Source organism: Protopterus annectens, chromosome 8.part0, assembly GCF_019279795.1.
Source record: "Protopterus annectens isolate FY-2018-M chromosome 8.part0, PAN1.0, whole genome shotgun sequence".
Lineage (NCBI taxonomy): Eukaryota > Metazoa > Chordata > Ceratodontiformes > Protopteridae > Protopterus > Protopterus annectens.
In genome coordinates, this window is record NC_056741.1 from 724,612,820 (window position 1) to 724,627,519 (window position 14,700).

Sequence of the window (14,700 nt, forward strand, 5' to 3'; positions counted from 1 at the left end):
CATCCTCCCAGTCGTGAATTTGAGGGATCTGGACAGATGTTCTTCGTGTTTCACTATTGCAGTCATCACACTTGGGTTATCCTGCTGGCAGGCTACCCTCAGTCGGCCTGAATTCCAAAGTCTAGGTCTGATGTCTGTTGCTGTCGCCTCTTCCCTGACGTCAGTGCGCCAGGGGTATAAAAGATGCAGCCGATGCCATTTTCCCCAGTCTTTCCTGCTGCGCGGTGCTCGAAGCATAAGCAGTTCGCAAGTGCCAGTCGGCCAACTCCTGAGATTTTCATGTTCGAATTTCAGATCCGAAGTCTTCATTAAAAGCTAAGAACCCCTTTGGGGAAACTTTTTTCGTGCTCCAGACCGATGTTAGAAAAAGTTAATAATTGTATTTCTTGTGGGAAGCACATATACTTCATAAGGACTTTTATTTCTTACTGTATTCCTTGCCTAGGCCCTGACCACGAATTTGCAAGTTGTCGGTTTTGTGCTAGATTTAACCAACACACATTATTAAGCGTCAGTACGATTTTGCATTACATTAGATGATTTAATTATACGATGTCGGATAGCCATCCGACTACTGGAATTCACAAGAAACGCAAAGAAAAGGACAGGCATCCGAGGTCCAAAACAGACTACAAGGCTTCTTCTAAGCCAGTCACCGGTTCTCAGTGAGGCGCCTTCGCAGCCCCTGACGCCCGCTACTTTAGACCCGCAGGCCACTACCGACTCACACGTGGAGTTGCCTAGGCCGCTGGAGACTCAAGGTATTGGACCTTCGGACACTATTCCTTCAGATGGGTCCGGAGCTGCTGAGCTGGCATCGGCTTCTGAGGGTGTTTTCAGGCCAACTCAGTTGTACATTAAAACGACTTCAGTGTCAAAGGCAAAGACTAAAGCACCCTTAAAGACAAAGAAACAAGTACAGCATCAGGGGTTCCCATCCCCCACCTGATAAAAGGCCTAGGCAAGAGACAGAATATGAATCTTCAGATCAGGTTTCCATTTCATCTGATTCCTCTTCTGATCAGGAATACTCTCTTCCTCCCTATGAGGATTCTGATACTGAAGAATCTATCCCTTCAGCCTCTCCTTCTGAGGACTACTCTTTTGGGAAAACCTTGCATACCATGAGGGAGCATTTCCACTGGGAGAGCCAAGATTTTTCACAATCTAAGAAAAGGCTCCGAGATTTCCTTTTACTACCACAACACAGGCCCCTAGCTATTCCACCTGTGTTAGACATTGTTGATGTATTTCAGAGTCCAGTCTGACCCCTGACTCCTTACCTCAGTCATTACAGTCATTACATTTGGGTAATCTGCTGGCAGGTTGCCCTCAGTCAGCCTGAATAACAAAGTCTTGGGTACTGCGTCAGTTGCTGACTCCTCTTCCATGACGTCAGGTCGTTAGAGGTATAAGACATGCAGCCGATGCTTTTTTTATCAGTCTTTCTTGCACGCGGTGCCCAAAGCAGAAGCAGTTCGCAAGTGCCGGTCAGCCGACTCCTGAAATTTTCATTTTTGAGTTTCAGAACTGAAGTTTTCAAACTAAAGCTAAGTACCCCATTGGGGAAACTTTTTCTTGCTCCTTACGGATGTCAGTAAAAGTTAATAATTGCATTACTTGTGGGAAGCAAATACCTCATAAGTATTTTCATTTGTACTGTATTTCTTTGTCTAGGCCCTGATCACAACGTGCCTTGCTGTCAGTTTTGTGCTAAATTTAACCAATGCACTATTAAGCGTTGGTATATTTTTGCTTCTAAATATTTTGGTTCAAGATTTAACTACCCTGAAATGTCGTCTGTTAGTAATCCGATTACTGGAGTTCACAAAAAACTAAAGGAAAAAGACAGACAGACACCGTTGAGGTCCAAAACCGACGACGAAGCTTCTCCTAAGCCATTCGCCGGTTCGCCAGTACTCAGTGAGGTGCTTTCGCAGCCCCTGATACCTGCTACTTTTGAGTCGCAGTATTGAACCCGCGGATGTCTCTCCTTTGGATGGGTCCAGAGCCACTGAGCAGGCACCAGATTCTGAGGGTGTTTAGAGGCCTCAACATTTTTATATTAAACTGACGCCATCAACAAAAACAAGGTCAAAATCAACTTCTGTGTCTAAGAAACTGACGCATGAGCCACGTGCGCAGGCCCCTATGCCTAAAAAACAAATTATCAAAATGGCTGAGGATTTAATTACCTTGATCAGGGGTTCCCAACCCCCTCCAGCTAAGAGGCCTAAGCAAGGCACTGATTATGAATCTTCAGATCAGGTTTCCATTTCTTCTGATTCCTCTTCTGATCAGGAGTTTTCTGTTCCACCTTATGAGGATTCTGATGCAGAGGAATCCATCCCATCTGCATCTCCTCCTGAGGATTATTCTTTTGGAGAGACTTTGCATACTTTAAGGGAACATTTTCACTGGGAGAGTCGGGACTTCTCTGAATCCAAAAAGAGGCTTAGGGATTTCCTTCTTCCTCAGCATAGGCCTTTGGCAATACCTCCTGTATTAGACATTGTTAATGATGGGTTCTCGGAATCAAGCATGGCTCCTAAATTCCCTGCCTCTGGCTTCTAGTAAGCCAGACAGATATTACAGGGTTCCTGACTCCCACAAATTTCTTTTCAAAAACCATATTGCTTATCCTGAAACCATTTCTCAGGGTCCCAAGGGTATTAAGGCTTCTACTGCCAAAAATCCTACCCTTTCTAATAGAGATTCCAGGGCTCTGGATAGATGAGTAAGAAAGTTTACATGTCTGCAACCTTGGCAATCAGGGCTTTAAACTGTCAATTTCATATGCTTAATATCAACAGCATATCATGGGACTACTTAAACAGAAAATTATGTTAATCTCTGACTGTGTGGAAAATAAAGAATTGCAGGATTTTATTGCATTCAGCTGAACAAGTTGGAAAACATACTTTGCAATGTGGTTTTGATTCCTTGGAGGCCTCTTGCAGGGCTGCTTGGCTCAGAGCAAACTCTGCCTGACCATGTTAAATTGAAATTGTTGGATGCTCCTTTACAACAGGACCATCTCTTTGGTGATAAGGCTGAAGAAGTGTTAAAAAAGATGGAAGATAAAGCTAAATGTATGCAAACTGTGAAAGCTTTATTACAAGTGCAACCTCCAAGATTTAGTAGGCACTGGCCAACTAAGAACTGGTCCTTTCCAGTCCCCTCGAGAGCTGCTCAGATCAAATCAAGACATTCCAAAGGCTCCAGGTTTCAGTCACAAGGAACTTTTAGAACAAAACAATGGGGTGCCTCCATCTCCAAATCTGGAAGCAACAAGGCACCTCCCTATGGTAAACAGTCTCATTAACTTCCCATTGCAATCACCAAGCACTTACCTTTTAGCTGTGCCCCTTTGAGGGGAAAACTAGCACTTCCTGCACAAAACTGACAACTTATTACCCAGGGCAAATGGGTTTTAAATATAGTATCCCAGGGATACAGATTTCACTTCCACATGTTGCCAATCCCAAACGGATGGCCAGATCTGCCCCCAAATCAGTGGGCAGAGGCCCAGAAACAAGTTCTTTCCCTTATGAACATGGGGGCTATTCAACCAGTACCAGAAGAGGAAAAGGGACAAGGTTTCTATTCCAGACTTTTCCTGGTACCCAGAAAAGACAAATCATGGCATCCATTTCTGGACTTATCCACTCAACACATTTATGGAGATTCCAAAATTCAAGATGCTGACTCTTCAACAGTTTCTACCTATGCTAGGCAAAGATGCCTGGTTGGTAACTCTAGACTTAAAAGAGGCTTACCTGCATATCCCAATCAAGGAATCTTGCAGAAGGTACCTCCGCTTCAAAGCAGGCTATTTGCATTACTAGTTCTCTGCACTGCCCTTTGGCTTATCTACTGCGCCCAGGGTCTTCATAAAGTGCCTGGCACCAGTAATTGCATTTTGCAGGCAAAGAAATATTCAAATATATCCATACCTGGACGATTGGCCAATTCAGGCAGAAAACAAGGACATTCTTCTAAAGCATCTGGTGTTTGTAAAAAGGGTTCTAACCTGTCTAGGGTACACCATAAACGAAAAGAAATCAAAACTGGTACCCTCTCAAAAAATTGCATTCCTGAGTGCAAGCTTGAATACAACTGCCCAGATGACTTACTTTATGCCAGAAAAGCAAATTCAATTGATGACTTGCTTCAAACAGGTGGCCACAAAAACCATGCTATCTGCAAGGCAAATTCTGCAGGCCTTTGGGTTCATGGCCTCCTGCTTTCTTCTAATTCCATGTGCAAGACTGCATATAAGGAAACTTCAGTGGTACTTAAAAAGTTTATGGAGTCAACATTGTCACAGCCACCTTGCCTGCAACTAGAGTTCCTATGGTGGGCAGAAGCCTGCCACCAAAACAAGGGACTGCCATTCACTCCACCCCCTACCGCCCAAACATTAACAGACGCATCAGACTATGCTTGGGCTCATCTGGCAGGGAAGTGCATTCAGGGCAAATAGAGCCCAAACCAAATGCACCTACATATCAATCAGAAAGAGATGCTAGCTGTACAGAATGCTCCGACAGCCTTCAAGGATTACCTTCATCCAGGGCAACTAATGATAAAGACAGACAATACCACAGTTATGTGGTACATAAACAAGCAGGGGGGTACACTTTCTTACCCCCTTTGTAGACTAGGCATGGCATTGTGGAACACGGCCTTGACCTGTCAGCTTCAGCTACAAGCTCAATTCCTGCCAGGAAAGCTAAATACTCTGGCAGACGAACTAAGCAGCAATCTTATGGACCCACACGAATGGAAACTGGAACCAGAAGTTTTCAACATGTTGACACGCAAATGGGGGAACCCAGACACAGAACTTTTTGCCTCACCCCAGAACCATCAGTTGGACAAATTCTGCACAAGAATTCATCACAAAAAAGCTTGGAAAGTGGATGCTCTGTCATTCAGCTGGAAAAACCTGTCAGTCTATGCTTTTCCCCCTCTGCCTCTGCTCTCCAAAGTTCTACTAAATGTCAAACAGGACAAACCAAAAATGATTGATTGCTCCAGACTGGCCTAGCCAACACTGGTACCCACTCCTGTGCAATGTGTCACACCTTCCTCCATGGCACCTGCCTCAGACACCTTATCTACTGTCTCAGCAGAATTTCCAAATTCTGCACACTGTGCTCCAAACTTTGAATCTTGCAGCATGGCTAATCAACTAATTTCACCCTTGGCATCCCTCAGCAAACCAGTGATGGATGTCATTTTGGAGGCTAGAAGGCCTAGAACTAGAAAATCTTATGCTGAGAAAGGGAAAAGATTCTGTGCCTGGAACCAATCACAAGGAATAAGCACAGATTCTGCAATACTTAACTGAGATGCTTCACAAGGGCCTATCATTTTCCTCCATAAAAATCCATGCCTCTGACATTTCAGCTCATTACAACGCAGAACCTTCCATCTTCTCTCATTCTCTGCTAAAGCAGCATCTCAGAGGGGCCAAAAATTTAAGACCTCCCAGGAGAGTGCAAACTCCTGCATGGGACCTCAATTTTGTTTTAGAAAAACTCACTCTCCCTCCTTTTGAACCAACTACTACTGCAGACCTAAAATTTCTCTCCTGGAAAACAGCTTTCCTTTTAGCAGTCACTTCGGCTAGAAGGATTTCAGAATTCCAGGCTCTTATGGCAGTGGAGCCTTTCATTATTTTTCATCCGGACAGGGTGGCTTCCAGGACCAATCCACCTTTCATGCCTAAGATGGTATCCAGTGTGGCTCTTAATCAGACCATTCATCTGCCAACTTTCTTCCCCAATCCACAGAACAAGGTTGAGCAGATTCTGCATTCATTGGATGTACACAGACAACTTAGATTCTACTTAAACAGCACGAAATCTCTTAAGAAAATCTGAACAACTATTGGTGGCATTTGCTGCAGGGGCAGAGGGAAAGGCTATTTCAAATCAAACCATTTCCAAATGGACAAGCCATTGTATTCGTTTCTGCTATATGCACCATGGTAAACCTATCCCCAAGGGGGATCAGGTCTCATTCCACCAGGGCTGCATCTACTTCTGCAGCCTTTCTCAGAGAGGTTCCTACCAGGGACATTCTAGAAGCTGCTACCTAGAGCTCAGTTCATACGTTCACCAAACATTACCATTTACCTCTCTTCTCTAAATCCAGAGCCGGCTTTGCCACTTCTGTCCTGCAGGGCCTTATAGCTGCTCCTAATGCTGTATAAATCCATCCTCCCAACCATAGTTTTGGGATTCTCCCCAAATGTAATGACTGCAACAATGAAACACGAAGAACATAGTACAGTTGTGTACACTTACCATAAATGTAGATGTTCGAGTGTATTCACTGTTGCAGTCCTGGTTACCCACACTCCAGCCCCCTGTTTTTCTCTTACTATACCTCTCCTTTCTTTTACTATGCTTAAAAGCCTTTTTGGGTGTATTTGTTTTTGTTTGGAGGTATATTTTTTTGTGGTTTAAATTATTTTTGGGGGGGGATACCTGACATCTGGGGCAAGATAAACTGATGTAATGGCGTCAGCTGCATGTTTTGTACCCCTGATGTCATGGAAGAAGGGACAGCAACTGACACAGGTCCCAAGACGTTGTTAATCAGGCCGATTGAGAGCAGCCTGCCAGCAAATTACCCAAATGTAATGACTGCAACAGTGAATACACTCTAACATCTACATCTCAATACCGGAAGATTGCCAAATTCCAGTAATAACGGCCACACAGGTACAAAACGCACTCTCTAAAGCCAAGAATACAGCATCCATGGGACCAGATGACATCCCGGGCTGTGTACTACATGAACTACAATATGAACTGGCACCTCACCTAAGTGTCATGTTTAATCATAGCCTCACCTCAGGATTCGTGCTCACTGAATGGCGCAGAGCTACAGTTATCCCAATCCACAAGGGGGGATCCACCTTGGATCCCGGAAACTACCGTCCCATCAGTCTGACAAGCCTTATCTGCAAGGCCATGGAGCGTATTATCATGGAACTTATAAACAAAGACATTGGCAACCTTCAAACACTGGACCCCACCCAGTTTGGGTTTGTGAAGGGCCGATCTTGTCTCCTGAACCTGATTGACTTCTTTGAATCAGTTTCCAGAGCCATGCACAAGGGTAAGGTGGTCCACACAGCCTATCTAGACCTTGCCAAGGCCTTTGACACCATCCCCCACTCTGGAATCATAGATAAACTTACTAAGTTGGGCATTAATCCCTATGTCACCCAATGGGTTGCTTAATGGCTTACTGATAGAACCCACACTGTAAAAGTAGCCGACTCCAAATCCAGCTCCAGAAAAGTGACAAGTGGAGTACCTCAGGGTTCAGTCCTGGGGCCGCTCTTGTTTGGCATCTACTTCTCTGAAGTACAGGTCAACACTAAGGGACTCTGGCTAACAAAGTTTGCAGATGACTGCAAACTGGGAGCCATTATTGAATCCCCAAATGATGTGGATACTCTACAAAAGGGCCTTACAGAAACAGATGCTTGGTGCCAGAGCCATGGGCTCAAGCTCAATGCCAGGAAATGTATTGTTATCCCCTTTGGGGAAAAAACATGTATCCATGAATTACCATATAGGTGGCAGTACACTAAACACAGAAAGTGTGATAAGAGACTTAGGGACACAGGTGGACAGTGGTCTCACCTTCGATAACCACATCGCCACAACAGTCAGGAAATCCTTCTATGTGGCACACCTCACCACGAAGGGCTTTTCATCCAGAAAAAAGGAGGTCATTGTCCCACTGTACTCATCCCTCATTAGACCCATTATAGAATACAACGCCCCATTTGGTATGTACCTCTCAAGACATCTGCAACAACTGGAAAGGCCTCAGAAATACCTCACTAAAAGAATCACAGGCCTAAAGCAGATGCCCTACGCTGACCGCCTTAAAAAACTCAAGCTATACTCTGTCGCATATCGTCTACTCAGAGGCGATCTCTGCTTAACATACAAGGCCATGTCAAACCCAGAGCTGTTGGACATGCTACACTTAAAGAAATACCAATCCCTCAGAGCTACACGCTCCAGGGATCTAAACCTTGTCATCACAATAAACAAAACATGCTGGAGGGATAGGTTCCTGACCCAGAGACTCCCCAGACTCTGGAATAGTTTGCCCTGCCCGTACATGTCAAGCAGAGTGCCTCTTTGGACCTCTTCAAGAGGAACCTTGACGATTGGATGGGAGAAAGGAAATTCACCCCAGGGATCACGTCAGTCGCCCTGCTAGACAGGGGTCCAGGAAAGTAAATAATGTGGGAAGAAATAGCCAGGGAATTGTTATGGCTAGGCTTGTATAGGCCGTAGGGTTGATAGCCTAGTACCAACCTATAAGTGTACACAACTGTACTTTACCCTCCCTCCAGCCCCCTGACTTCTCTTTACTTCTACCTATCTTTTTTGTTTGACATGTCTTATATCATGGGTATTTGCTTTTTGTTGGGGGTGTTCCATACCATGTAATTGCTTCCTATTTTGGGGGCACCTGACATCTGGGGCAAGAAAAACTGTAATGGTGTCGGCTACATGTTTTATACCCCTGACTACCTGGAAGAAGTGACAGCATCTGATGCAGAAATCCCATGACTCTGGTATTCAGGCCAACTGAGGGCTACCTGCATTCAGATAACCCAAATGTGATGACTGCAACAGTGAATACAAACAAACATCTACATTTATGGTAAGTGTACACAACTGTACTGTTCAATTATGGCTCCTAGTTTACATTTATCTGCGAACTTCGTTAGCCAAAGGCCTTCTGTGTTAGCCTGTACTTCAGAAAAGTAGATACCAAACAGGAGAGGACTCAGGACTGAACCCTGTGGTACTCCACTTGTCACTGGTCTGAAGTCGGATTTGGAGTCTGCTACTTTCACACTGTGGATTCTGTCAGTGAGCCATTTAGTAATCCATCTTGTGACATAGGGATATATACCTAATTTAGTGAGTTTATCTGTAGTTCCAGAGTGGGGGATGGTGTCAAAAGCCTTGGCGAGAACTAGTTAGGCTGTGTGAACCACCTTACCCTTGTCTACGGCCTTTTACAAACCCGAAATGGGTGGGGTCCAGAGTTTGGTAATTACCAATGTCTTTTTTTATAAGTTCCATGATGATACGTTCCATGGCCTTGTAGACCAGGTTAGTTAGGCTAATGGGGCGTAGTTCCCAGGGTCCATGGTGGCCCCTCCTTTGTGGAGTTGGATAACCGTCGCTGTGCACCATTCAGTGGGCACAAAGCCTGAGGTGAGGCTATGATTGAATATGGTGCTTAGGTGGGGTGCCAGTTCATTCTGTAGTTCATGTGGAACGCCCTGGGCTGTTGTCAGGTTCCATGGATGCTATGTTTTTGGCTTTGGAGAGTGTGGTTTTTACCTGTGCAGCTGTGATTATAGGAACTTTGCATTTTTCCATTATAGAGATGGTCCCTTTAGGGGATGGGGGGGAGGGGGTAAAGTTAGCACTGAACTTATCTGCCAGGATGTTGGCAATAGCAATTGGTTCTGCATATTTAGTGCCATTGTGCTGTAACTCAGAGCAGATCTGAGTGTTGCCATTGAGATTTTTGACATAGCTGTAAATGCTTTGTGGTTGTCTTTAGAGTCAGTGGTGATTTTGTTTTCATAACTAGCTTTGGAGGATTTTATGAGGGATATCTGCTTCTTACTGAGGCTGACCAGTGATTTCTTCCTGTCATGGGATTTTACTCATTTTTGCAACGTTTCTTTCTTCTGCTGTAGAGTTTATTTATGGCAGGGGACCACCAGACTGGCTTCCTTTTTTTCATGCACTCGTGTTAGTGCTTATAAAGTGCATTTGTTTAGGATTCAGCAGTCGTACCTCTATTGTCCGTCTGCATGGGTGTTGTGAAGTTTGCCACTTCTCTATTAAGAAGCTTGAAGTTGGCTTTGGAGAATTTTTTTACGGTGGTTTCCCTAATCGGGGGTGGGGGTGTTATGTGGATGTCTAGGCTGATTAGTTTATGGTTGGATATGACCAAAGAATGTGGAACACCAGTCGCCCTTGTTGGTAATGACCAGGTCTCGGATATTGCTGCCCCTGGTGGGGGTGTGGGTAAGTTGATCCAGGGCATTGCAATTTATGAATTCCAGAAAACGTTGAGCAAAAGAGTTGGTACATGAGTAATTTTCCCAGTTAATAGTGGGGTATTTGAAATTGCCCATTATTAGGGTGTTGGGTTGTACCCTAATATTTTCCAGTGTATCAAGAAATGAGTGCAATCCTGGGGAATGGTGGGGGGAGGGATCTGTAGCAAGTTACAATTTGGATTGCGGTCTTGCCCAGAGTTACTTGCACTTGTTTAATCTCAGATGCATTATGCTGTGCAACTAGCCTGGAGGTGTGGATATCCTTAATTAATATGGACACGCCTCCACCTTTAGTGTTTCGGTCCAGGTTAGGTGGCCGAAAGGTGTGGTATGAATTATAGCCTGGTAATGCAAGGGTGCTCTTTGGAGCCTTGAACCAGGTCTCTGTCACTGCACAGATGTCGATGTTCTCCATTTTATGGAGTGCCTCGAGTGAATGCATTTTGAGGTTTAGACTTCTTGCATTGAGTGGCATTACCCTCAGATTTTGCTTCCTTGTACCTGTTCTGGTGGTGAATTTGTCATTTGAACCTTACCTAAAAAAGGCACTATAGGGGTCGCAAGAGCCTTAGCCAGTATCTGGAATCCCAAGGGCAACAGGTGCAGTCCATCTTTGGCAAAGCAATGTGGTCTGTCGATCATGTCATCCCAGGCAGACAGATACCGGATCCCCTTAGAGTGACACCAGAAGCTTAGCCAATTGTTGAAGTCAATCATTTTGTCCTTTTACTGTGGTATCTTTCTGGGTGATGGCAGGATACTACTCAGGGCAAGGGTCATACCTGCATGGGCTACAAGATCGGATAGCTCTTCCATGTCTCTCCATGTAGTCCATGGATGTGTGTCTCATGTAATTCGCACCAACATGGACAGTGACAGAGTCATATTTGCACTTGTTGTGGAGTGGCCTTGAGTGTGTGGGTTATGTGGCGGATCCTGGCACCCAACATGCAGCAGCTGACAGTAACTTTCTCCTTGTTTAGCCTGGTGAGTGGAACATCAGTGTGCCTGACTATAGAGTCACCTATGACTAGAGTGTTGGGTACGTTGTTATGCCTTATGGGCTGTAGTTGAGTGGCACACTGAGTTTGTGGGCTGTGTCTCATTTGGGTTGTGTTGGGGGGGGGGGTGGAGGTTGCATGCGTTTCTGCTTTGGAGGTCTCTCTTGCTTGAGTAGATTTTTATTGAGAGTCTCCGCGAATGTAGGTGTGTGTGTTTGTTGTGTTGCTGTGTGTGTGTTTTGGTGATGTAGGTTTTGAGGGACTATGTGATGAGTGTGGTGCTTACCTTCTCTTGACTGTCTGGTCCAGTCTTGGGTGAAGAGAGCTTTGCTTCCAGTTTGGCTCTCTGAGTGCATCTCTCACAGGTTGTAGTGTTGTCTGCCTCTTAACGTCCAATTTGGGGGTCAGGCAATTTTTAAAAGGGGTTCTGCATTTAAAACTTCTGAGAGGATCTGTCCCAATCCCCCCATACCTACTGGGAGCTTTACTTTGGGCTGGAAAAGCTCACTCTGCCTCCCTTTGAACCAACTGCTGTACCTGGAAAACCATTTTGTATCTTGCTCTCATTTCTGTTATGAAAGCTTTGGAACTATAGGCATTCATTGCCATTCCTCCCTCCCTTTTCCATAAAGACCGAGTGTACCTGATGGTCAACCACTCTTTAATGCCAAAAGTGATAAATGAGATGTCCCCTCAACAAAACCATCTGTCTGCAAATACAACAAAGAACAAAGACCAGGAACCCAATGAATAAAATGTATTCCTCTCTGACATCTCTACATACACTGCCTTCTTGTAGTACACAGTTACTTCACATCTCACACTTGGTTTATATACACTGCTAAATAAGCAATTAAACAATAAAGTCATCAGGTAATACCATCAAACTCTTAAAAATAATTTTAAAGTAATACATGCCAATTAAAATCAACATTCATACCGTTTGGAAACAAAGTATAAAACTGTAATATATACACTGCTTCTTTATGAAGTTTATTCTTGCTGACAACCCCCCCCCCCCCAAAAAAAAAAAAAACACTACTTTTTCTAAAATTGTGGCTTGTAAGCCATGAACAGAACTATCATGTGCTTGCAAAACAATTTGTGGTACTGAACTCTGTTCCTTTTTTATTTAATATATCACAAACATGTTCTAATAACCTTTTTTTAAAAGCCCTTTTGGACTCGCCCACATAAAACTTATTGCAGGGACATCTGAGGGCATAAATAATGCCCTCAGTGTCACACCTGTAATTCCCACAAACTTCAAATCTTTGACCATTTAAGAGTCCAAAATAAGGCACAATAATTTTGCATGCCTTACATTTGCCATATCCTACTGTCCCTTTTTATTCTTAGTGACTCATGTAAGACCTCCTTGGGTCTGCAGAACCCAGATTTCACCAAAGAGCTCTTAATATTCCTACTCACTCTATATGAAGCAACAGATTTATCGGGCATCCATGAACTTCCAACCTTTACATTTGATAACAGTTACCACTGTGTTTGTACTATCTCATAAAGCTTATTGCTAAATCCCACGATATGTGGTTACAAAATACATTTGACAACCAGATTCAGTATTATTTAATTTGGAAATTCCCTTCCATTTTCTATTGTTTCCTATGTTTGTCTTTTCGGCTTTTCCCGGTTAGGGGACGCCACAGCGGAACTCCGGTCCGCTAATGATTGGCAGTAGATTTTTTTTTTTTTTATGGTGCCGAGTTGCCAGCCCGACACCCAACCTTCAACAAAGGCACACCCATTCACGCATGTCTTTTGAATGCCACTCCACTGCAGGGAGGACATGCAGGCTCCACACAGAAGGCACTCCAGCCGAAACTTGAACAGGAGATGATCTTACTGTGAGGCAACAACGCTACTGCTGGTATATATTCTTTATTAAATCTAGACCATGCCTTAGCAATTATATCTTCACCATAACTACGCTTTCTGAATATCTCAGAAGTATAACCTATCTCCCTTAAAAAATTCTTGTTCATCGCTACATAGTCTGTAAAGACGTATGCATTCACTATAAGGTAAGGCATCAATCGTATGCCCAGGATGACAACTTGTTGCTTTCAAATAATATATATCCCCCTGAAATTTCATATGTACTTTTGTAATTAGTGTTCCATCTTCCTTAAGTAACAAATCTGCATCCAAAAAGGACACCACCTTCCCTATTTGGATGCCATCAAATGTAAAATTAAATCTGTTTACTTGTCATTCATCCAAACAATTCTGCACTTCCTTTTCCCCTCCTTCACATAAAAAAAATTAATTAAATCATCAATAAATCTAAATTAACACAACATATTGGCAAAAAAATCTTTTCCTATAAACATATTCAACTTCAAACAAGCCCATACTTAAATTAGCATATGAGGGGGCAAAAAAAATCAGTCTGCCTGCTTTCTTTTCCAGTCCACAGAACAGGGGTGAAAGACTTCCTCGCTCCCTATATGTACAGAGACTTCCTATCTGGAAAAGGCTAAGTCTGTTCGTAGGTCAGACCAGCTGTTTGCCTCTTTTGGACTCTACGCTGAGCCAGCTAGCATCCAAGCAAACCACTGCAAGATAGATTTCTGTCTGTTTCCTTTTGTTACTTGTACAATGGCAAATCTTTGCCCTCTCCCCCAATGGCTCACTTTACTAGAGCAGTTGCATCTTCTGGGACTTTGTACAAAGGGATAGATCCGGAACCGTCCTGGAAGCTGCTGCCTGGTCTTCTGTACACAGTTACATTAAACACTACCGAATCCGATGCCTTTTCATAGGTTGAGGACAGCCTTCGCCTTTCTGGAGTCTTGGACATTTTTTACCATTGTCAGCCATCCTCCCTTTCATTCCCCTAAGCTTTGTAAATCATCCATGTTTTGAATACTGCAACATTGATTTCATTCTGGACGTAGTACAGTCGAGCAAGAACCCACCATGTCAGTGTGTCCTGTTGATTACTGTTGCAGAATTCTTTCCACCCTCCTGCCCCTTTTTCTTGGAAGTGTTTCTTAGAACTTAGAGGGCTTCCTCTTCTACTATAACAATTCCTTGTGGGCTACTTCCCTCTATGAGGTCTCAGGCTGCTGGCTTGGGGATAGACTAAGGATTTATTGTCATACGTCCACTTATATAAGCCAGCGCTTGCGAGCTGAGGTCATACATGGAATGTATGCTACTGGGAAGGCTGATTTTGGTATCCCAGTGGAACATCAGCATTGAAAATCCATCTGTTTGAAGTACTACAAAATCAGTAGGAAATTTACTGTTAAGTTCTTACACAACTGTACTTTTTTGTATAGAGATGGAATTCTTTATTTTCTTAAGTTTTATTTGCAAGCTTAAACAACTTGTGACTTTGGTTGAGCATGCTGTCCTTGATTTGTATGTTTAGGCCAAGTTTGACTTGGTTTTCATTTTTGAAGTTAGTTGAATTTTACAAGTTATATAGAGACTTTTCTTTCTGCTATTAGGCCTTCTCCTTAAATTGCTCAGTTTCTGTGTTGTGAACATGGTTTGAGATCTGTGTTGGGAGCATGGTTTGAGATGCAATGATTT

The 14,700-nt window shown here is 43.7% G+C and overlaps 1 protein-coding gene across 4 annotated transcripts in view; it reads left to right on the forward strand.

Annotated features, from left to right (window-relative positions):
• Window positions 1-14,700, forward strand: part of HCFC1 (host cell factor C1) — a 3,865,385-nt gene that overhangs the window by 2,104,559 nt on the left and 1,746,126 nt on the right. The window lies entirely within an intron of this gene.